Genomic DNA, 24,668 nt, shown 5'->3' with positions numbered 1-24,668 from the left:
GGATAATGTAAGAATAAACAAAGCAAGTTTTTGAATCTCTGAATAGCCAGTGCACTACTATCAAAATAAACTTTTATTTCTATTCTTTACTGATACATTACAAATAAAGGAAGTCACTAAAATACCCTGAAAAGGAAGATTCATATACAAATTAGACACCAGGGACAGATTTCACACTCATTTTGTTGGAGCCATTCTTTCCTTAACTGTGGGTGTTTGGAAAGTTCTTTTGTTGTAGTCTTTGTTGCTTGCAAGAAGGGAGGAAAAGCTTTAGTATACTGAGGAAAGAGTGGTTTTGATTGGAGGCAATATTGTTCTCAGTGTGGGCTGGCTTTCATATGTTATAGTGATTGCTAATACATAGCTGAGAATACGCATTTATTGAAGTGCTGTAAACAGCAGTGAAATAGTCTGATTAGACATACTGCCACTTCTGATCGATGAATGTTATTATAGGAATGTGGGCAGTCCTATAACTTTTAAGGGAAAAGTAGAAGATGTTATGCTGGCTATTGCGGCTGCTAATGTCCTGATCTAGAAGGTCTTTGTCCTTTCTATTTATTTCCCCTGTGAGGTCTGAATAGTGGACTGAATTCAATGCACGCATGGGGCTCTCAGTGACTTCCTCAGCTCTTGATGCAATTGACCTCTCCCCACTGTAATACCATAGGCTCAGTATAGTGTCATGTGAAAATTGTAAACTCTTAAGGAGAAAATGCAAATCAGCTGCCCCCCAAATTAAAAATAAAAGCATTAAAAATATTATTTACTGCTGGTTTGTGGCATTGAATATATAAACTCACTTATTGTTTTGATAGTCCCAGAGCAAGAACTGTTTCAGCTGCGATGGATGATATCAACTAAGGTTGCCATGACAACATTAATTTATAATTTTCAAACTTTGGTAGAATTTCACCTTCTGGACTCTTCCAGATTGCATTTAAATTTATAGTTATTTCTCATTTATTAAGGCAGGCATTTTTAGATATTGCATACATAAATGTCCTAGGACTATCTTCATGAAAGTTACTAATGTGAAATTAGAAGCATGGAATTCGCATTGGAAGGATAGTGGGTGCTATGGTTTAATGCCCCCCACCCCCCAATGCAGGATTCCTTTCCGTGGTATCCCAGTCAGCCAGCTGCCATTTGAACACTACCAGGAATGAGGACTTCACAATTTTGCTATACTGAGGAAGTTTGACAGTCGTCACAGTGCTTCCAGATCTTAAGCGCCTTAAGATTTGGACCTGGTCTCATGTGTGGTTGGACCAGTACTCATGAAGCACAGGCAGACAAAAGAGTTGAAATCTGCTTCCCTGCAGCTTCCCATTTGTCTTTTGTCACCTGTTGGAGTGCCACAGAATAGACACCTTCTGTGTGGAGCTCTTCAAATAATTGACCAGAGCTATTGGACCTCCTACCCAGAGTCTTCTCTTTTCAGGCATCCGTGGTCCCAGCTCTTTCAACTGAAATTTCCCATCCTGTTTTGCCTGGTCACCCACTGCTCTGCCCATGCTGCTTTAAAAGCGAGAATTTTCAACTCCACTCCCTCCTCCAGAGTTCTCTGAGCAGTAGGAAACTCCCCTGTTCAGGGCACCCTTCTTGTATTAATTTAGTCAAATATTGTACTAGCTTCCATTTTAAACCTGGGCCAGCACATTATTAGTTTGTCACTAAAGTAAAATAAAATTTCCAAGTCTTTTCTTAACTACTACAAAGCCAAGTCTCCCTTACTCTGTGCTTGTGCAGTTAATCATGTGAACCTGTGGAGGTGATTTTACATTTATCCTTGTTACATATTGTCCCTTTTGGTCAAATTATTATTCTAACAAGACTTTTTTGAATTCTAATTTTTAAATTCAATTTATTAGTGGTACTTCTTTCACTTACTATTAATTACACATTTGAGAATTGTACTTTCTCACTGATAAAATGTTGACCAGGACTTGGCATCAATATGTGAATTTTGTTAGTCTTCCTTCCTTCCTTTCTTCCTTCTCTCCTTCCTTCTTCCTCCCTTCCTTCTTCCTCCCTTCCTTCCTTCCTTCCTTCCTTCCTTCCTTCCTTTTAATAATCTTTCATTTGTGTTTCCTTCTTCTCCCCAGGCTGTCTAAGAAGATAGAGTCAGGAAATATTTAGTCAAATGCCTAAGTAATGCTATCATTGATGATCCACTAATTGCCAATCTTAGAACCTCTATTTTGAAGTGAAACAAGATTAATTTGGGGTTACTTTTCGGTGGTATTTTTCTTTTGAAAAATTTACTAAAAGCATATCTAAATAACCTTATTTTAAATTTAATTTAAATAGAACAATTCTGTAAAATAATTTCATGCCTCATCTGTAATTTCAATTCATATGAACTTGTTTGGTTCAAAGGAATTGCTTTTTTTGTACATCATTCAGTTCTCTTTATAAGCTCTGAAAATGTACCAGTAGTGTGACAGGAAATCACTCCTTAGGTGTCACTCCAACACATCATTATATTCACACCTTCTGGGGTAGACAGTAATCAGGCTGAGGCATGTCCAAACAGTGTGCTGGTGTCTACGTAAATGGCTCCATGACAGTATCAGTTAACATGACCATGACAGGGAAGGCGCTGATGGCATCATGTCACTAATGGATGTGTTTTCACTAAGTGGAAAATTCTGTATTATTTGAAAAGATTCCTTCCCCCCCCCACCCGACAAGCTCTTTGAGTTTTTGTATTAATATCAAACGTCTGTCAAATATACATATGGTGCTTCCTGTACTACATTTGGCTGTATTCATATTCAAAACAGTTTTTCTTTTTAAAAGAGGGAACAAGCGAGCATGTGCATGCTCTTGTGCATGCAGTGGGGGGAGGGGCAAAGGGAGAGGGAGAGAGAGAACCTTCAGCCGGGTCCACACCTAATGCAGAGCCAGTTCTGGGCCTTGATTACACAACTGTGAGATTATGACCTGCGCTGAAATTAAGAGTCAGATGCTTGACCAGCTAAGCCACCCAGGTGGCCCTCAAAATAGTTTTTTACATGCTTTTTACCTTGGACTTTGGGAAAGAAAAAATAATTTAAAGGAATACTAGCACTGAATCTTTAAGTCAAATCTATAAGTCTGTGGCTTCGTAAAAATACTAGTATTTGTGTAATACTTCACATTTTACAAAGTACTCTCACACATTTTCTTCTTTGAAAATTTTTTTCTGATTATAAAAACAATGCATACTCACTGAATTTGGAAAAGAATTTAGAGTGGATAAAAAATAATTAAAAGTCAACTAAAATTTTACCACTCAGAGATTGTCATTGCTAGCATCTGGTGTGTTTTCCTTCCAGATACGCATTTGTGTGTAGATCTGAGTATGTATGCATGTATACATTCATGTGTGTGTGTGTTTGTATTGAAGAATCAGTGTAACCTAGTGTTAACAGCACTTTGGAATCAGACAGTTTGAGATTCCAGTACTGGCCATGCTACTTTATATAGTGACTATAAATTGTCCAAACTATCAAAATTTTAGTCTCTTCTATAAAATGGGGATAATAATAATATCTAGTAGGTTTACTCTAAAAATTATTAAGGTAATGCATGTAAAAGTACATAGCATGGTATGTGACTCATAGTTAATGCTCAGTAAATGTGAGCTGTTATCATTATATAGGCTTTCTTGTCTGTTTTCCTCAAATTCTATGAGAGCAATTTTCCTTGTCATAAAATATTCTTAGAAAAATATTTAGAATGACTGCATACATTTCAGTATATGAATATACTTTAATGTAGTCATTTCCCTATGCTTAGACCATTTCAGTTCTTTGCCATCATAAGAGCACCAAGCATTAATATCCTTTACATTATTTTTTTGTGCATAGACAACAGATTCAAAATGAATCACTAATTGCATTTTATAGAGAGATGGGGGAAAAAACGAACATTTCCTTTGTGTATAGTAATATACCAGGTTGTATAATAACCCCTTTGAGGCAAGTCTGTTACCCCCATTTTTCAGATGAAAAAGCTGTGAGGGGAAATAAGTAGTTTGCCCAAGGTCACAGAGATAGTAGTAGTAGAGATGGTATTTGAAGCCAGCTGTCTGATTTCAAAGCTTAAGCTTTTCCATTCTGGCATGCAGTTCACGCCTGTCCTTTTAAGGCTGGCGGAATGAATAGTTACCATTGTGCTTTTTACAAACTGTCACTTGGTACCACGTAAAAGATAGGACACTTGGCTGGAACTCTTGGCTTACTCAATATAGTACCTCTTGTATGCGTATGTTCTTATATGTTTTGGAATCAAACCTCATTAAAATAAAGTGTTAACTAAAGGAAATAAGACATTGATATGATTATGTGATGAAAGCAAACCTCAGGGAAGAAAATATTTATTTGGTCAATAACACAAAAGTCATCCTTGTTTTAGTTGTATGGACTAGGCCAGAATTCTCTCCCTAGGAATCAGAGTATTTCGTATAAATCAGTGTAGGAATTAAGTGATAATAATAGCCAAAGTAAATTGATGGTGTCAAAAGGAATTGTAAGTTTCATTACTTGTATATTAAGCGTTGAAAGGAAAAATCTTTAGCTTTAGCTGTAAGATGATACATTGGGAAAGAGCTGTAATATTTGCTAAAGGTGTAAGTATACATACAGGGGAGACAGAATATACTGGGATAAACCCCCACAGAATTATTTGGTGAACTGACAAGTTGTCTTTAAAAAGTCAGCCATTTGGAACATTTATCTTGGCAGCTCTCAAATCTGACTTACAGCATGTAGTGTGGCAGTCAATTTTGTAGGAAAAATGCATAATTAATATGAAGATCAAGGTGTAGATATTGCCAGTCAGTACCTAACACAGTTTCTTAGAACAAAGGAACAATTGAAGTTGTCTTTTAATAGGGTAACCCTGGTTTGTCATTTTATAGGTTTCAGTTCTTAGTAAAAATGAACAGAAAAAAAATCCTGGTAGTAAAATCTCACATTGAAGAGGTACTTTGTTGCAGTCTTTATAACCAACTATTGTCTAGTCAAGAAAGCTATCTTTGGTTTTGAGTTCTTGAATTTTTATAGCCTTTGAGCTTACACGTTCTTACCTTAAGAATTGTTCCAGTTTCCCTTAAGTCATCTTAGTTCTTGCAAGGGACAAAGAGTGTCATCCATAGCTCAATAACTAAAAAGGTTTGAATCTTGACAGAACATGACTACCAATTTGACCTGTTGAGAGTATGTCCCCCATGGTGATATCTTAGCTGGGAAGGGCCCAACAAGGTAAATTTGGGCTCTGTGTACAGCTAGTGAGGTTTTAACTGTGAGCAGAGAATTGGATATGAATCTGCAGATTGGAGTCAAGATGTGGCTCCATTGTATAGTAGCCGTCTAATCCTGGGCAAAGTGCTTTACTGTCTCTGATGCTCGACTCCCTCGGCTCTAAAACAGATGATGACTATTGCACAAGCAAAGGGCATAGGGAGGATTAAGATGTATTGAGCACACCATTTGGTTAACTCAAAAATGCTTTTATGATGAGTTTCCAAGTTATTAATTAATGGCATCCCTCTCAAGGAGAAGCTGATTTACCTTTTAGAATGTTTTCAAACGGGGGCACCTGGGTGGCTTAGTCGGTTAAGCATCTGACTTCGGCTCAGATCGTGATCTTATGGTCCGTGGGTTTGAGCCCTGCATCAGGCTCTGTGCTGACAGATTAGAGGCTGGAGCCTGCTTCAGATTCTGTCTCTCCCTCTTTCTCTGCCCCTTTTCTGTTCATGTTCTGTCTTTCTGTCTCCCTGTCTCTATCTCTCTCTCAAAAATAAGTAAATATTTAAAAAAAAAATAATAAAAAAGAAAACAGTAAGACTTTGGGGCACTTGGGTGGCTCAGTCGGTTAAGCGTTGGCTTAGTTCGGCTCAGGTCATGATATTATGGTTCCTGGATTTGAACCCCGCATCAAGCTCTGTGTTGACAGCCGAGTGAACCAGCCAGGTGCCCCACGAAACTTTTATATTTGATGCATTATTGTAGCTTTTAATGAAGACTCCAAGGAAAAAACTATCAGGTAGTAAAACGCATTCCAAATAGATTGCTATATAAAAAAACTATTGGAAATTCTTTGATTTTTAATCATTGTTGCTGGAGGGGAAAAGAAGAGAATAAGAAATTAAGAATTTAGACACTGGATAGTGTCTGTGCAAGCTTTTCAGTAGTCTCTCTTGGTTTATCCCCCAGACCTGGTCATGTCCTGGTTAAGGGCACAGAAAATACTTCTGAGTCTGGCTGCAAGAAAGTAACTCCCAATCCTGGAGCTGTGCTAAGCCCCTTTCCCTGGGCTGCTGTTGGCCAGTCTCTCTGCCTTTTATTGCAGAGTCGTGGTCCTTTCTCAGTCCTTTAGAAGGACAGAATTTGATCAGTAGCTGTCCTAGGGCTGAAGGGCTATAGGACTCTTATGAAGGTGTTTTAGGTAATTAATCATTGACATAGCTCTGTGGCATCCCCCAGTGATGGGAGTGTGTGAGCCTGGGTGCTAGACATTTTAGACAAGTCTCATGACCATTTAGCAACAGGGGGCCAACTGAAGGTTCACAGATGCCCAGACACCTTCAGCATGTTAGCTGGCAATGGCTCAGCCTGCTGGCTATACTCATTTTGAAGCAGTTTCTAAAATTTATTTCTCGGGGCACCTGGGTGCCTCAGTCAGTTAAGTGTCTGACTTCAGCTCAGGTCATAATCTTTCAATTCATGGGTTCTAGCCCCATGTCAGGGTCTGAGTTGTCAACACAGCCTGAAGCCTGCTTCGGATTCTCCCTCTCTCTCTGTCCCTCTCTCTCTCTGCCCTTCCCCCATTCTTGCTCTGTTTCTCTCTCTCTCTCTCTCTCTCTCTCTCAAAAATAAATAAACATTAAAAAATTTTTAAATTTATTTCTCTTACACTGGAAACTATTTTGAATTTTCCTCATTTGCTTTGGTACCACATTTCATTCAGCTCGTTTCTTCATCAGCTATTTCTTGAGTGTCTACTTGGTACTAAGCACTGTGAGAGGAATAAGAAGTAATCAGATAGTGAAAGGGAGAGAACATTATATATCTTTGGTAGAAAGAAACATATGCCTCCAGAGTTGGGAAAAGAGAGAAGTTAAATACATAATGATTTTCTTTTCTTTTCTTTTTTGTTGTACTTTCTACAATAAATTATACTATATAAAAATCAATACCAATATTCATTTATGTAGCAAATCCCATTATAACAAAAATTCATGTTATCTGTGACTGTAGCAGGCATCATTAGAACACAGCTCCAATACAACAGTAGACTTTGGACAATCCCTTGGAGGGAGCTGAAATGGGATTGACCTATATATCAAGCTTTTCCTGGTTTTGATATTTTTCATTTCCATGTGTCAACAAATACCTGACTTGATATTAAAGCCAGTTAAATCAATATTTCTTCGTGTAGTCAAAGCACAGCAACATATATCCAAAGGCAATGTATCCCCAACAGCCATATTTTGTTGAGTACATATATTTTGTCATAAACTTAACTGATGGAACTACCTTCAGCTGAATAGGATGAAAATATCAACATAGCTAGCATTTTTTAAAAAAGCCATAAAATATCTTGTCTCTCAGCCCTCATTTAAGTAATCCCATAATTTATTTTGCTCATTTAATCATAAGGAATGACAAAATGGAAAAGAACTTGATTGTGATCGCTGTGGTTTCTCCGTGCCCCAGTGGGTCCACCTTAACCCTTCTCTCAACTCACATCCCAACCAGAGGATTTCTGAACATAGCATCGTAGTGTGTGCAAATGAGTCCAAGAGTTTTAGTTTGTAGGACCCTAATATTTGTGATAGAAAGGAGAGTAGGATATAGACCTGTTCCTACTTTTCTTCTGAGCTTTTAACTATTAGAAGATTTCTGAAAGTTACCTGTTAAAAAGCCTCAGTGTTTCTGTAAACAAATGGCTGAAATACAATTTATAAACACCAACAAATTTATTTATTGTTATCAAGAAGACCTGCCTTCCTTGTATGCTGTGGATAGAAGAATGATTATCATTCAGTGGGCTCCTGCCCCGTGCTAAGCACTTATAATGTCTCACCTCTAGTAAGCAACATGGTGCCTCAAGGCATGTGTCATTTTTTCCATTTGATGTACAAACTTGGTCTGCTGAGTAGCTCATCTGAGGGCACCAAACTAAAGCGGGATTTGAACCCAAGTTTGTCTGATTCCAAACCCTTTTCAGTTTTCCATAATATATCATGAGCTTGAGAAAACATTTTTTCAAAATGTTCAAGTAACATATGCCCATTATATGAAGTTTGGAAAGTAGAGGAGTTATAAGGAAAAGGTGGGGAAAGCACCATAATTCTTCATTCAGAAGTAATCACTACTAAATTTTTAATTTTTGTCTTTCTAAACTTAAGAAAACTGTAATTTGTATATCTAAGAGAGTATTGTTCCTCAGAGTTGTCATCTTTGACATTTACCCATGCACTCCAACAATGTTGCCATTGCTTAAAACATTTTTGGAATCTCTTTCAGGGCTAATTTAGGAATCAAATTCTATAGAATGCCATTCAAGTTACTTTACCTGAATACCTATCAAAATGATACATTTTTTATATGTTATCTCATTTTTTGCCATCTAAAGTTATATGATGAAAATATTTAACCATCCTGCAAAGCATGGTTAAATATTTATATTTATATTTAACCATCATAGCTTTTTTTTTTTAAGAACCATAAACATCTTGGGGTTCCTGGGTGACTCTTGATTTCAGCTCAGGTCATGATCTTGTGGTCATGGGATCAATCCCTGCATTAGGCTCCATGCTGAGTGTAGAATCTGCTTAAGATTCTTTCTCTCTCTCCTTTTGCCCCTCTTTCCTGCTCATGTGTGTGCATACTCTCTCTCTCTAAATAATATAATAATAATAATAGAACCATAAACATCTGTGTTGACTTCTGTTATGGTGTGACATGGAATTCACCAAAATGTTACTTAAAGGTTGATGGGCATTTTGGAGTATATTTAAAAATCTTTACTAAAAGTTATATCTGTAACTGTTTAATAGCTCATTTGACATCTCACATTTTTTTATTACATTGTCTCCACAACGTTTGCCTTTTTTAGTCAATAAAGAAAGTCAGAAAATTGTTTTTGTCAAAAGTTTGAAAAGCACATTTTAAATCAGTTTCTTTCTAATGAAAGTGTTATACTCATAGAATTATTCCCCTCTGAGGAATTTCTGTGAAAGCAAACATATTGTGATGAACTGATCTTTAAATAAAGTCAGTAGCATCTTGTGTCAAAATAAATGTTTCTCAAAGAAGTAGCCACATGTGCATACATACATGGTATGTATAAAATAAAAGATTGCCCTCAAAGTGGCCATTAGTATACATCAATATAGTCAAGAAAGTCAAATAAAGTATCAACTGAGTTTTCATCTCTTTGGTTTATTGCATACAGCACTTACTTTTAGAAAACAGACCTAACCCTCAACCCATTTCACTGGCTGTCAAGTTTCTGCCTTATTTTTCATTGATACTATTATCTGCCCCATCATACTTAGCATGGTACCCCCTTGCCCAGTGTGGGACCCTGGGTTTTGGATTGGTGCAAAATTCATTGGAGCCACTCCCAAGGTTCCGATGAGGTAGAATGGGCATGTGCTGCTGTCGTCAGGGCTGCCATCTTCCCTGAGATATCCATGACAGGACTGGATCATGCTCACAAAGCTAATTCAAGTCTTTTGTTAATATCCTGAGCACTGTTCACAGTGCCTGGCATTGTGTTCAGTCAGTTCTTGTTGAATGAATGAAGGGTTTTAATATATTCTCTCAAAAATGGACTGTTGAGAGAAAGTAAGTCAAATTGAAAGAGAAAATAGAATTGTAAGAGGGCTTAAGAACCTCTAGGTCAGTCCACTCATTTAAAGATGAAACCGAGTGAGGTCAGCTGACTAGGAGAAGGCCACCAAGAGAGCTAGTGCCAGAGCCAGTCACAGCATGCAGTGTCCTGACACCACCCTCTCCTGTCCTTTCTATGCTCCCTCCTTGTTGTCATTCCCCATTTGCTTTGTGGAGGTTTATCTGACTGAAGGGTCAGTGGCCAGAGCCCTTGAAGCTCCACACGGTGCTTAACAGAGCATCAAGTACACAGGGATTTTCAGGGAACACTTGAAGAGATTGTTGACTTAGTGAGTGATTGGTTGGTTGACTTATGATCCTGGCATCTATCTCTGTGCCTAAGTGGTTACTAGCTAAATGGTGAGCTCCCTGGGGTCGGAGGGGAGAACATTATAACAACAATAATAACAATAGCTAACATTTACTTGTATAGATTAGGCAGGATATCACTATGTAGCATCCAGCTTCAGAGGCCAGATGGTCCTATGTCCCCGCACTTGTGGCGGATACTTTTATGAAACATGATTTGACCTTTCGGTGCCTCACTTTCTACATCTGCAGAATGCCAGTGATAAATGTTGAAGAGTTAGCTTATTTGAAGCACTAGAGCAGTGCTAGGCACTGTCTAAACAACCATTAAATGTTAGCTATTGTACTTACGAAAATAGTAGTGTTATGTTTTGAATTCATGGTACGAATTACAGTATGAGGGAGGGTACTGTTGTTATTTCCCATCTTACAGTTGAGTAAACTGAGGCACAGAGAGGTTGTTCTCTCTACTAGCTATTAAGTCACAGGTAAGGACCAGTTCCATGTCTGCTTGAGTCTAGATTCTGTGCCTGGCTGTGATGGGATGGAAATGGGTGGAGTGGCTGCTAAATGTGAGATCTGACCTCCCAAATTTACTTTTTCCCTAGAGCACTCCGAAACGCAGGCTGCTTTCAAGAATATCTCTGGATTCTTGGGTAAGTAGAAATGTTCCTTCCTTTCTCCGTGTTCTCCCCCGTTGCCCACAGCTAGCTTTCCCTGCCGTGCAGCGGACTCCCAGAAGCCTCCTCACGTCCTTATCAGCCTCTCAGGATCTCAACACTGGCTTTTGTTTATAGATATGTACACTGAAGTCACTCATCATGGGGTATGGGGGAGGGGTAGCGGACCAAGGCACTCCCACCTCACCTGCATCCCCCTTCTCCACCTCCATCGGCATTTCTGTGGATCTCTTCTGAGTGGTTTTATGCATGCAAAGTATTTCAATGTACCAAAAGGCATTTTATAAATGCCCTTGTGATGTAGAAAGGAATTATGGCTACGAGTGGCAGGCTCTGGAGCCAGACTGCCTGGCTAGCCCTCCTTGCCATGATTGCTATTTTTGCTGTTGTTGTTGTTGAAGAACTTGCTGCAGTGACTCTAGAAGTTTGACTTGCAAACTTCAGTGCTTACTCCGTGTTGAGTTGGGGTGAAAGGACACAGGCTTCTGAGCCAGACAACGTGCCTTTGCATTCTGCTTTGGCTGCCTAGTGATTGTCTTTGCATGTTACCTGCTTCTCTGAGCCTCAGTTTCCTCCTCTCTGAGATGAGGATAATTATACACATATTGCAGAGTTGTTGGGATAGTTGTAGCTCATGTAGGTAATGTGAGCTATAGAAGGTTGACATTTAATTAAATGGTAATTATTATGGTTATCAGTCACTGATATTTTAATGGGTTCATCTAAAGTGTTTGCTGTACAGGAAGCATGTTGTTATTTTTGATTCACTATACTTTACCTGAATTTTTATTTTCCCCCAGCAATCTTGCTCATTTAAGTTAATTTGCTTAGCAAGCCATTGTGAAAAGATCATCACTGGTCCAGACAACTGTCAAATGACTGTAGATTCTAAATTGAGTAGTCCAAATGAATGAGGTCTTATTGCACCTGAATATTTCCATGAATGTTAATCTGAATTTGATTTTCCTTCTATAACCCTGAAACTTCAGTAGTAAGGTGACTATAACTTTTTGAAAAGGACCATTAACATTGGTGGGAGTTGGTAGTTTTCCATGAGTAGAATAGAATAATTTTACTTCCTCATATTTGAAATCTGAATCACCATGGAAAACACTGTTTTTAGTTCAAAGAGAATTATTATGGAAACTACTGGCTAGATTCCCCCCCCCCCCCACCCCGCCTCTCTCTCTCTCTCTCACACACACACACACGTACACACCCTGCTTAGTTTTTCTTTGGGTTAAGGCAGCTGAAGAGTTACTACGTAAATTTTGGCAGCCTTCTCCCCATCAGACAAGCAAGGGCACAATCAATTACTGTTTGCTTGGAACATACCAAATAATCAGAAACTCTGATTATTTTGCTGGAAGGCAACAAACAGCTTGATGGAAAGATATACCAATTGAAAACAATTCTGATCATATTTTTGTCAGGAGAATGAGATGCCTCCAGCTGTCTGTCACTAATCATATTAGAGGTGGAAAGCAAGAATGTTTCGGCCTGCAAAAGATTACTCTAATCGCATGTTGGAACACTACTTTTACTGGCTGCTTATCCCAGAATGGTGACATTGGACATCCATTCTGTAACTCGCCTCACCAGTTGGTCATAGTCTCAAACATATGTCACATGAACACACTTAAGGAATTTTCTAATTACAGTTCAAAGGCCTTTCTTTTATCTTTTTATGCTTGCTCTGTAGACATCAGTGATTGAAATGATTTCTCCCTCCGTATAATCCTATTGCCAACAGTTGCAAAAGAGTAGGGAGATGGCAGATGAAGCCCACAATAACTGAAGAGGTGTCCGAATTCAATTAGGAAGAGGCCTCTCCCATGTGGACACATAAGCCATATAAATCCATTTTAATTGTGAGCTTGTGGTACTTATCTGGTCATGTTTATTTTGGATGCAAGTGCCAAAGCTGGATATAGACCAGAACTCCAGATCTTTGAGCTCTGATGACTAATTTGGGTATCCATTGAATCCCTTAATTCATTTCTTAATTACCTCTCCCAGAGTTAGAGTTGCTTGGTTACAGTCATTTTCACAAAATTTTCATAAATCAAAACAAATGTACATAGATTTCCCCACCCTCCTATTGGTTTACACATTTTGCTGTGATCTTAGAGTACTGTTCTTGGTGTTATCAAATTAATCACGAGGCCAATGGTGGCAACAACAAAACGAATAAATATGTTACCAGACAGTATAGTAGGGTCTGGACTGAAACACCAGGAGGGCTTGGTTTTGATGACTGACTCAACCACTTACAGCCATGGACCTTGGTCAGGTTACTTTCCTCTCTGTGTCTCTGCTTCCTTTTGTGATGGGGACCTATTACAAAGGGTTATGTACTTATCTCATAGGGTTGTTTTGAGGATTGAAATAGCATTGTATATGAACTAATATGCAGAAAGTACCTGGCACTATAGCAAATGTTAGTTACTGTGTTTAGGATCAATAAGACAATGGGAGACTGATGAGCAGGCTGATTTTGCTGGTGCCATAATATTGTCACCTAAGCATGTCCTGTTTATGCACTCCATTTGGAGATCATTCATGATAGTTATGAAACATTGGAGACTCTAAAGTTGGAATTCATCTCTTACTAGTATTTGTATTCCTCAGTTAGGCTACAGAATTAACATTTTTGGCTTTTCATGTTTGATCAATATGAGTGTTTACTTGAACCCCTTTGGTAAAAATTGCTTTAAAATTTGAATGAACCTTTTACAGATACAGTATTTGCCCTCACTTAAAGGGAAAATATGATTATGTATAAAATATATATGTAAGAAGGGGGGTTGAGAGAATTGGACTCAATAAATTCATTGGAAATTTTCAAACTATTTTTTAACAGCGTTAAATGTATTTAATATCGTGTTTCAAATTTAATGAATGTACAAGTGTGAAAATCCAGGGAAAGATAAATCTAGTAATTTAATGAACTTTCATCATGACTACAAAAGAGTTAGTTAATATTAAAATTGATTTCCAAGAGATGCACTAGAATTAACCTTCCCTTTGGTCTATTTGTTTTATGGGTTTTGTTTGGTAAGCTGTAGTGATCTCTGTTTTCTTTTCTTTTTTTAAATAGAAGTTTCAAAAAACAAAATAAAAGTTTCAGGTGTACAGTTTATCATTTGACATATGTATACACCACAAAGTGACTGACACAAGTCTAGTTACTGGCCATCACCATACAGTTGACCCTCATCATCATTTCACCCACCCCAATCTCCTTCCTCTCTGGTAACCACTTGTCTATTCTCTGTATATGCAAGCTCGTTTTTGGTCTAGTTTGTTTTTTTCTTCTGTTTCTGTTTTTGTTTTTTTAGTTTCCACATATGAGTGAAGTCATATGATATTTCTCTTTCTCCATCTGACTTGTTTTGCTTAGCATAATAACTTCAAGGTCCATCCATGTTGTCGTAGATGGCTAGATTTCATTCTTTTTATGTCAGAATAGCATTCCATTTTGTGAATAGACCACATCTTTTCTATCCATTCATTCATGGACACATAAGTTGTTTCTATATCTTGGCTATTATAAATAATGCTGCAGTTAATATAAAAGTGCATTTATCTTTTTTAATTAGTATATTTGTATTCTTTGGGTAAATACACAGAAGTGGAATAGCTGGGTCATATGATAGTTCTATTTAATTGTTTGAAGAACCAATTTACAATCCTACCAACAGTATGCAAGCGTTCCCTTTTCTCTATATCCTCTCCAACACTTGTTGTTTTTTTGAAATTCATTTCCCTGATAATTAGTGATATTGAGCATCTTTTCATGTACCTCTTGGCTATATATATGTATGTCTTTTTTGGAGAAATCTCTATTCAGATCCCCCATTTTTTTTAATAGAGTTTGGTTTTTGTTGTTGTTGAGTTACGTAAGTTCATCATGTATTTTGGATATTAACCCCTTATTGGATATATGGTTTGCAATTATCTTCTCCCATTCCGTATGCAGCCTTTTCATTTAGATAATGGTTTTCTTTGCTGCACAGAAGCTTTTCTTTTTTTAATGTTTTGTTTATTTTTGAGAGAGAGAGAGAGAGAGAGACACACACACACAGCTTGAGCAGGGGAGGGTCAGAGAGAGGGAGACACAGAATCCGAAACAGGCTCCAGGCTCTCAGCTGTTAGCACAGAGCCCAGTGCGGGGCTCGAACCCACGAACCATGAGATCATGACCCGAGCCAAAGTCGGACACTTAACCAACTGAGCCACCCAGGCGCCCCTGCACAGAAGCTTTTTACTTGGATGTAGTCCCATTTATTTTTGCTTTTGTTTCCATTGCCTTTGGAGTCAGGTCCACAAAGATGTCACTAATACTGATGTCAAGGAACTTACCACTGTGTTTTCTTTTAGAAATTTTATGGTTTCAGGTACTACATTCGAGTCTTTAATCCATTTTGAATTAATTTTTGTGTATGGCTTAAGAGAGTGATCTGGCTTCACTCTTTTAAATGAGGCTGTCCAATTTTCCCAAAACCATTTATTGAAGAGACTGTCCTTTATCCATTGTATGTTCTTGGCTTCTTTGTCATAAACAAATTGTCCATAAATGTGTAGGTTTATTTCTGGGCTCTCAAGTCTGTCCTATTGATCTGTCTGTTTTTTGTACCAATGCCATACGGTTTTGATGACTGTAGTTTTTGTAGTATAGTTTGAAATCAGGGACTATGATTAAGCTTTTTAACTATGTTAGGATCCAGCAATTCCACTTGTACATAGATGCATGTGCATGTATACATGTATTCTAGAGAAATGTATACCCATGTGAATCCAGAGACAGGTATAAAATGCCCCTAGTAGCATTGTTTGTATTCATCTCAAATTAGAAACATCCAAAATACCTTTAAGTAGCAGAATGGCTGAATAAATTGCAGATGTGATCATAAGATGGAAAGCTACACATCAGTAAAAAAGAATAAACTAGAGCTATACACAGTAACACAGAAATATCTTATAGACAGGATGTTGAAAGGAAGAAGATACAAAAGAATATATAACAATCTTATTCTATTTATATGAAGTGTGAAAACAGAAGAAACTAAACTCTATTGCTAAGGGGTACATACATAAGTAGCTACAATTATAAAGAGAAGCAAGGAGTTTATTACTAAAAGAATGAGGATAGTGGTTACCTCTTCAGGGAGGGTGTGCTAGGGAAGAGAAAGGACCTGGAGAACTTGCAGGGTCCTAGCAAGGTCTTGTTTTTTGACTGGTTTGGTAATTATAATATACAGCACATTGTACCAAACATTCATGTTTTATGTGCTTTTCTAGTTGTGAGTTATAGTTCATAATTGTAAAAGTTTTTTTTTAAATGCTAACTAACTTCCTTTGTGGCCTGAGTTGGTTTGTCCTTGTCCTGCATAGTTTTAGGCGTAGAGATTCCTGTGATTGTTGAGTTGCTCTAGAAGTAAACTATTGCTTTGTTGCAGGGCAAAGTGGCCTCCAGGTGGGATATACACCCTGGGGAGCTCTTGAGAAGAATCATTTGGGTGGAAAAGAAATTGATAAGAACTTTCATTTACATTCATTTAATTTTCATGAAGCATTATGATAACTGATGGTGACTGTACTGACACTGGCATCGTCCGTGGGCGATCACATGTCAGATACTGATCACATGTCAGGTGATCAGTTATCACCTGGAGAGAGTGAGGCGAGGCCACCCCCTTCACGGCTACTTCCCTTCTGGGGTTCCTCTACTTGGGTTGTTTTGTGAACTATCATGCCTGTTTAACTGGAGTTACAAATTCCATATTTTAGTTTTAACAAACCCTCACAATCTAACAGAATCTTTAAAAGATTCTGTAAAGAATTTCCATAAGTGGAAGACAATTTTCATTTTGCAGGCAACAAGAAAATGACAGAGTTTAGCATGAACTCTGTCAGCCACATTATGAAGTAATGACTGTGACCATCTAATAAGATCTAAGGGTCTAGCCACGAAAATTCTAAATTACCTAGAAGACATGTGGATTTATGTTTACTGTGGTTAATTGATCAACTTTGTCCTGTTTGTATTTACCTTGAGATAATCATGATTAGCAAAATCTGTCCTTCTTTTCTATTTTGTTCATATTTATAAGGTATATAATGTGTTAATATAATGATACATGTGTATGAATCGTAAATAAACAATCACACACATTTGGAGATAATGTTAAGAACATCTTGGGGCGCCTGGGTGGCTTAGTCGGTTAAGCGTCCGACTTTCGCTTAGGTCATGATCTCGCGGTTCGTGGGTTCGAGCCCCGCGTCGGGCTCTGTGCTGACTGCCAGCTCAGAGCCTGGAGCCTGTTTCAGTCTGTGACTCCCTCTCTCTCTGACCCTCCCCTGCTCATGCTGTCTGTCTCTCTCTCTCCTAGAAATAAAAAAAAAAAAAAAAAAGAACATCTTGAACACCACTGCCATGTAGTTCAAAGGACAGTCCCTGCTAATGGTTAAAATATGTGGAAGATGGTACGCTTGCTACCCATAAGGAGGCACCTCTCAGGCCTGATGGTATTGGTTTTTTTTTTAATGTTTGTTTGTTTTTGAGAGACAAAGAGACAGACCCTGAGCAGGGGAGGGGCAGAGAGAGAGGGAGACACAGAATCTGCAGCAGGCCCCAAGCTCTGAGCTGTCAGCACAGAGCCCAACGCAGTGCTTGAACCCACAAATTGTGAGATCATGACCTGAGTCAGATGCTTAACTGACTGAGCCACGCAGGTGCCCCTAATGGTGTTTTTTAAAATGTTTATTTATTTATCTTTGAGAGAGAATGAGTGTAAGTGGGGGTGGGGACAGAGAGAGGGAGACAGAGAATCCGAAGCAAACTCCATGCTGTCAGCACAAATCCTGAGGCGGGGCTCAAATCCACAAACTGAGATCATGGTCAACCGACTAAGCCATCCAGGTGCTCCAGGCCTAATGTTTTTTTGTTGGCAAATATCAACACCAAGGCAATAGCTTATATATTTTACTTTATTAAAACTTTTCTCAAGCCTGAGTTGGAGTTGAAGAGCTAAAAAGATACACACACACATACACTCTCTCTCTCTCTCCCTCTCTCTCTCTCAGAATAGTTCTGTTTTTCAGTTTTGCTTATATATATTCTATGTATAAACATATCCTTTTTAAAAACTTTTTTAAGTTTATTTTTTGAGAGAGAGAGTGGAGGAGAGGGAGAGAGAGAATCCCAGGCAGGCTCCATGCTGTCAGTGCACAGCCTGATGTGGGGCTGAAACTCATGAACTGTGAGATCATGACCTGGGCCAAAACCAAGAGTCAGATGCTTAACCGATTGAGCCACCTAGGCTCCCCTAAAATATCTGCTTAATTAAGGCTTTGTATGTTTAAAAAAAAAAAAAAAAGTTGATTACCGTCAAGTAGGCTTTCCCATAGCAAAAGTAATAGAAAGTGCTAGATGGCATGTGAGTCATGGCTTGCAATGGGAGGGCACTACCAGCACTCAGTAGACATGGCTTCTAAGCCTGGTTCTGCGTCTTGCCAGCAGCCAGGCCACAGCATGTAGGCACTACCCTCTCTGAGCTGCATTGCCTTTTCTCTGTTATGAGGGTGATAACAGCAGCCCTTCTCCAACCCTTACAGAGATCACATACAAGAGCATCTGTAAAATGTAGAGTTTCCTGCAAATGGGACCAATGATGATCATGTCTCTTATACTTCTCCTTTAATGAAATGTAACTTTTTATTAAAGTGCTGATGTCCTTAAACTGGCAAGATTCTTTGATTGGAAGCTACAGAAACTGACTGACTAGCTTAAACAAAATTCCCGATTATTTTAATATCGTTTATTGGAAGCATCCTGGGGTATCTCATAGATTTGAAGGGAGGGAGGAACCATGAAACTACATGAAGGGTCACGACCAAGGAAGCTCTGGTAATCACAGCATAAGGTTCTTGTTCTTCTTCTCTAAGATGTTGTTAATGTGACCAAGCACTAATGACCTCTACTCTCTGTTTCACCCTTTCAGGTTTGAGGCCCTTGGAAGAGAGAATCTAATTCATCCAATTTAGTTTGACTGGTCACTTTTGAGCAGTCATCCTTGGGTGAGGGGACAGCGTCACCTAGTATAGACAGCATTCCCAGGAAGTCTAGTCCCACATGCCCTGAGCCATCTAAGAAAATCAGGGATCCCTGGGGTGCCAGAGTGGCTCAGTCAGTTAAGCACCTGACCCTTGATTTCAGCTTGCGTGCTTGTTCTCTCTGTCTCTCAAAATAAGTAAACTTAAAAATTTTTTCCTAAAAAAAGAAGAGACAATCAGGGATCCCAGTGAGCTTCCACCTACAATTGGTAGTAGTGTTTCAATAATTGCTTGGCGACCCAACTTTCTTTAAGGAATTTATATAAAGAGAATCAAGTATAAGTATGGAATGTCAACACACCTTATTAAGCCTGGGCTGCTTCTCTTGTTCTTCTTTGGGTGGACACTGACCTTGAACTCACTTTCATTGATGTGGTAATTTATGCCTAGGTCCTAAGGGGCATCCTTCTGCTTAGGCTGCTTTTCCAGGGTTTGACTCCATGTCTCCCTTTAGCTACTGCTTGACCTCTTGTTAGAAAGAAGGTATTAAATCCACCTTATCATTCCTAATGCTGATATTCTCTTCACTGACAGCCTGACTTGCCCTGGAATTTTATGCCAAAGTGGAAAAATGTAAGAAAGGTGCACAGAGTCTATGTACTAACAGCAAGTTGTCACACTACTGAAGGACTGTAACTTTTTTCTCTTGGGAACCTATTAAAATATATTTGAATATATCACAGCCATTCCTAAACAGGATGTTTACAGCCATTCCTTACACCAGACCGGCATTTCATAAGTAGCATTTGTTATGCCAGAGTTAAGCAACTATTTGCTATATTTCAAGAATGGAAATGATAAAAATATATGCCTGAAAAAGTGATGAATATCTTCCAAAACAAGTTAAACAACACTTTCTTTTTTTTAACTTTTTTAAAATGTTTTATTTATTTCTGAGAGAGAGAAAGGCAGCATGAGCAGGGGAGGGTCAGAGAGAGAGGAAGACACAGAATCTGAAATAGGCTCGAGGCTCTGAGCTAGCTGTCAGCACAGAGCCCGACGTGGGGCTCAAACCCATGAACTGTGAGATCATCACCTGGGCCAAAGTCAGACGCTTAACCGACTGAGCCACCCAGGTGCCCCTAAACAACACTTTCAAATATTGCCCTGACCAGACCTAAATAGAGTATTGTTCCATTTGCGTCATTCCCTATAAAGCTATAAAGAGTTCTAAGATTCTTTGTTTTTCAAGCACATATATACATCTGAAATCACCAGGGTTTTTATTATTAGTACACAGTGACATAGTCCTCTGAAAAAAACATTTCTTTCTTAGAAAAAGCGTACCACTGAAGAAAGAGAGACCGTAATAGCAATCACCGTTTTACTTAGCCTCCATTTTCCAAAGTGCTGAGTTACAACATAATCTATAGTTCATTCTTTTTTACCAACTCTCAATACATTACCAACCAAGTACCTCATGCTGGTTACAGGGATGATTTATTATTCGTCGTATTTTAAGTGCTGAGCCATGAAATGTTAAACTTGTATTGGCAGCTGCTGCCCAGAAGTTTGCAGGTGTCCTGTCTACTGCTTTGGAAGTCCAGCATTAGCAATAAATCATAGCATACATAATTTCTCAATAAAGTAATGGAAAAGATTGTTGTCTTCTGGTTCCTCTAAGCTTTGGTATTTGGAAGCTACTTACATGGGAAATTCAAGTCAAGGGGTAAAACATTCTTAGGCTTTAACCCTTGAACTTTGCGTTAGCCATAGTCAATAGCAAAAGCATCTTGGTAGCTTTGTTCTCCTAACCCTGAGATCTCTTGGCTCTGGGGACTGACAAAGTGCCAAGTATAGGCCTAATTGCATTCCTTGTTACTGAGGGGGAAAAAAATCTCAAAGGAATTTTCCTTTTCTTTCAAAGGGGTACCTTGAGCATTAACATTTTCCGGAATAGCAGAATTGTTTATAGGACTTTCACAAAGCTTTCTGAAAGGAGATCTTGAAGAGGGCTCTGGCAGCCAAATAAGAAGACATGTGTTGCTTACCTAGAGCAACCAAGAGTTCAGGGAGATTAAATTAAAGAAGTAGGAGAGATGCGCCTTTGTCCTCTGTGAGCTTGCACTCTGATTAACGAGCTGATGTCCTCTTTCCTTCTTTTTTCTCTATGGTCTGCTCAAAGATTTAGCAAGATAACTCATGATATATTCAGCCAGACCTATAATAGACCACTGGCTGTCTGAGTGTAAGTTCCATTCACCCGTATGCCCAGTGCTATGCCCATTGTTGGTACATAGGGATGTTCAATTAGTATTTGCTGAAAGAAGGAATATATTCAGGCACTTCTCTCTGTGATCTGTATATTGATGAATTATATATTGGGCCAGATATACTCCAGGCCAAATAAACTCTGATCAAGGAATCAGTACCCAGCTTTAGTAGGTTGGGATCTTCTATGACACAGAGCTAATATTCTAGTTGAGGAGCCAGACGGTAAAGACACAGGTAACCAAGTGAATACACAGTTATTACAGCTAGTGATAAGGGCCACCAAACCCCTAAACAGGACGAATGATTGGGACTAAGGGATTGGAGAAACCAAAACCTAGAGTGATGTAAAAATTCAGTGGTACAGAAGGAATTGATACAGAAGGCTTAATTTACTCCAGAAGTTAACATACCCAAAGAAAAGCTTCAGCTGAACAGCATTTCTTAATGTAAATAGATTTGCAGGGTTCTTACCATACTGACAATATGCATTTCTACTTTATAGAAATTTGCTTTAACACGTCAGTTGAATAGCACCTGGTGCCAAGGCCAAGGGTTAGATCTCTGCTTCACTTCCCTTCTCCAAGCTGCAACTTCTCTCCCAAATCCAGGCTGCTGCCTCCCCAAACATATGATGCCTGTCACATAGGAAACCAGATGACCAAAAGAAGGTAGATCAGCACAAATTTATCATCAAAGCTGAAGGAAAAAAAAGTGAATGCTCTGCTGACTGTAGGTCAGAAGTGTTATCTTTGTATCTCAAGGACAGAACGTTTAATAAAGATTTGGGTACAAAGTACACATCACCCTCCAGGCATGCTGAACTATGTCAACTGGAAAACTGTTCCTTAGGGTTTACAATTTCCCCTTTTTCCTAAATTAAAAAATGCTAATGTGAACTCTTGACTCTCAACAACACATGTTATTATTGTATATAGGGCAAAGAGTAAATAAGACACTCGCCTAATGACATAACAGTTCATTTTAACTCAGCAAGCCGAAGTAATTTTAGCTTATTTTCTTTTCTCCCTGCTTCTTTATGGAAATAGGCCACAATCATTTTTATTCTACCATTCTTCATAACCTTATAGCATGCTTCCTGTTGATGCTATTAAGAGCTGTTTTTAAAGACCCTTGAGGGATATCTTTTAATATATTCTTTTAAAAATAATTACTCCTCTATAGTACCCCCTTAGAATGTCTGAGGGTTTGGAAATCCAGAAACTTCTTAATGAGATATGCTTAATGGTCTATGCAGAGTATTGCAGTGTTTACACCTAGTTCAGTTAATGTAAATTATATTTAACTAGTCATTCTGGAAAAGTAGTAGATGTTTTGGAATAGAGTCAGTACCTAAAACCCACCATTTGGCTTTTATGTATGATATTTATAGATAAAGTTCTATGAGTAGTATTTATAGACTTAAAAAAATGTTTGCAGTAACATAGAGTCAATTGCTAGGGGCTCTTATAATGTGAAGAATGTGTCTTGTTGGGGCATAAAAAATATCCATGTGGGACAGATCACTTGTATTAAAATTCTTTATAAACTTTAAAGTACTATACAAATGTAATATGCTATTGTTCTTTTTTACACTTGTGACACGCAGAACTTCTGGGCTGAACAGCAGTCTGTAACTGCGTGTTTTAATGCTCAGTATGTTCTTGTTTCAAGTGATATTTCCTTTTTTTCACATGTAATCCTTTTTTTTAAATGTATATTTGTTTTTGAGAGAGAGAGAGTGTGTGAGTGAGCAGGAGAGAGGGAGAATCCCAAGCTGGCTCTGAGCTGTCAGCACAGATCCTGACATAGGGCTCAAACTCATGGACTGTGAGAACATGACCTGAACCGAAGTAGGACACTTAACTGACTGAGCCGCCCAGGCACCCCTTCACATGTAACTCTTATCTCAGAGATACCTTGAGTTCCTTAACTTGGTTCCTTTACACTCCACTTGACTTTTGAACCCCTGGTCCACACTTGTGCCCCTAGAAGCACGCTTCGTATGTTGCTTTAGAAGGCAGTGCAGGAATTGAGAAGGAATTTCTAGGAAGGAACATGAGCCTACTTCACATCTGCAGTCTATAGATGATGGCTCAGAACCCCACCGTGGCCATCTCCCAGTCCCTCCCGTGGACAAGAAAAAGACTGAGCAGTCACTCATACCTGGTCTTAGGTACCTCCTCTCATGGTCCTCTGACAAGTCCATTTTTCCAGAACCTCTCTGCCAGAATACTCTCTTTGCTGCTTTGCTATGATCTGCAGGCTGGTTCTTTTTTCACAGTTACTCCAGCCGCCTATGGTTTTGGTCTGACAGCCCTGTGTATTGGTTGTTCTCTCTGTCCCTTCCTAGCCTCCCAACACCACTTTCTCTGTACTTCAGCCTCTTCTCCCCGCCCCCCCTCGCCCCCGTACCCCATGGCCACAGGAAACTACAAACAAGAATATGTGTGTGTCCTGGTGGTATCCCTCCGCTGATTCCCCACTGCCCTCTTCGCTGAGGGAAGTTGCTCTTTTCCACAGCGCTCCAGAGTTGCCAGCTGCATCTTTGTTCTGCTCCCTTCACAGAACGCTCACGTGGAGTGGGTGCCCAGGGAGACAGGAGGGCTGGGGTGGGGGAGGGGGCACAGCCCTTTCTCCTCAGCGCTCGCCCAGAGAAATGCTTCATTGTCCACGTCAAGGGCCAGGCCATGGGAAACAGACTCCCTGACAGTCACCATGGGCTACACAAATATTACTTCCATTTAGCCTGACCTTTCATTGTGCTCGAAAATGACTGAAAATACCTAAATCGTGTACATTATTTTTCTGGAAACAGAAATTAATGGGGTTCTTTCAAGAAACCACACTTGAACTTTTGCCCTTTTCTTCCTTTTTGACTCATTATATCCAATTCAAGGTTTCCTTTTAATATGTATTTTCCTTTTGTGAGAAATAGCTAATTTCTCTACTGATAAAATTATGAATCATAGAAGCAATGTAATTGTTAAAAATAAGGATACCTCATTTGGCCTTATAATATTTAGCTCTGGGAGTTGAGTCTTCCAAACATTTTTTAAATGCTTACTGTAAGCCAGACTGTCTTTCTAATTTTATAACTGCTTTAATGATTAACTTGATTAATTCTCAAAACAGTCCTGTAGTATTGTCATTTGTCTGTATTTTGATGACGTAGACACTGAGGCCCGGTGAAGGTAGGTTCCTCAAGGTCCCTTAATTAATGGTGAGCAGGGCCTGGACTTGAACCTAAGTGGTCTTGCTTCAGTATCCATGTTCTCAGTCACTGAGGAAACTACCTGAGTAGTCATGTAACCTTGGGGAGCTTAAGTGTCCTCATCTCTGAAATGGGAATAATAACACCTACCTTACTAAATTGTGGGGAGGATCAAATAAAATAGCTATTTGAAAGGCCTCCCCATGTTGTGAAGAGCTACAACATGAGGTTTAAGTTTGGGTC

The 24,668-nt window shown here is 38.9% G+C and overlaps 1 protein-coding gene across 5 annotated transcripts in view; it reads left to right on the top strand.

Moving 5' to 3' along the window:
* Nucleotides 1-24,668, top strand: part of SPATS2L (spermatogenesis associated serine rich 2 like) — a 165,342-nt gene that overhangs the window by 10,357 nt on the left and 130,317 nt on the right. For 4 of the 5 annotated variants that reach the window (XM_039222067.1, XM_039222066.1, XM_039222065.1 and 1 more), the window contains exon 2: nucleotides 10,811-10,858. The gene's annotated coding sequence lies outside the window, so the exon portion shown is untranslated. Of the gene's footprint in view, nucleotides 1-10,654; nucleotides 10,660-10,810; nucleotides 10,859-24,668 lie in introns of those variants that run through there. The other variant, XM_039222063.1, reaches the window with a different exon arrangement.

Source organism: Hyaena hyaena, unplaced genomic scaffold (assembly GCF_003009895.1).
Source record: "Hyaena hyaena isolate Hyena2069 unplaced genomic scaffold, ASM300989v1 scaffold_1050, whole genome shotgun sequence".
Lineage (NCBI taxonomy): Eukaryota > Metazoa > Chordata > Mammalia > Carnivora > Hyaenidae > Hyaena > Hyaena hyaena.
This window is presented reverse-complemented; position numbering and strand designations above follow the sequence as displayed.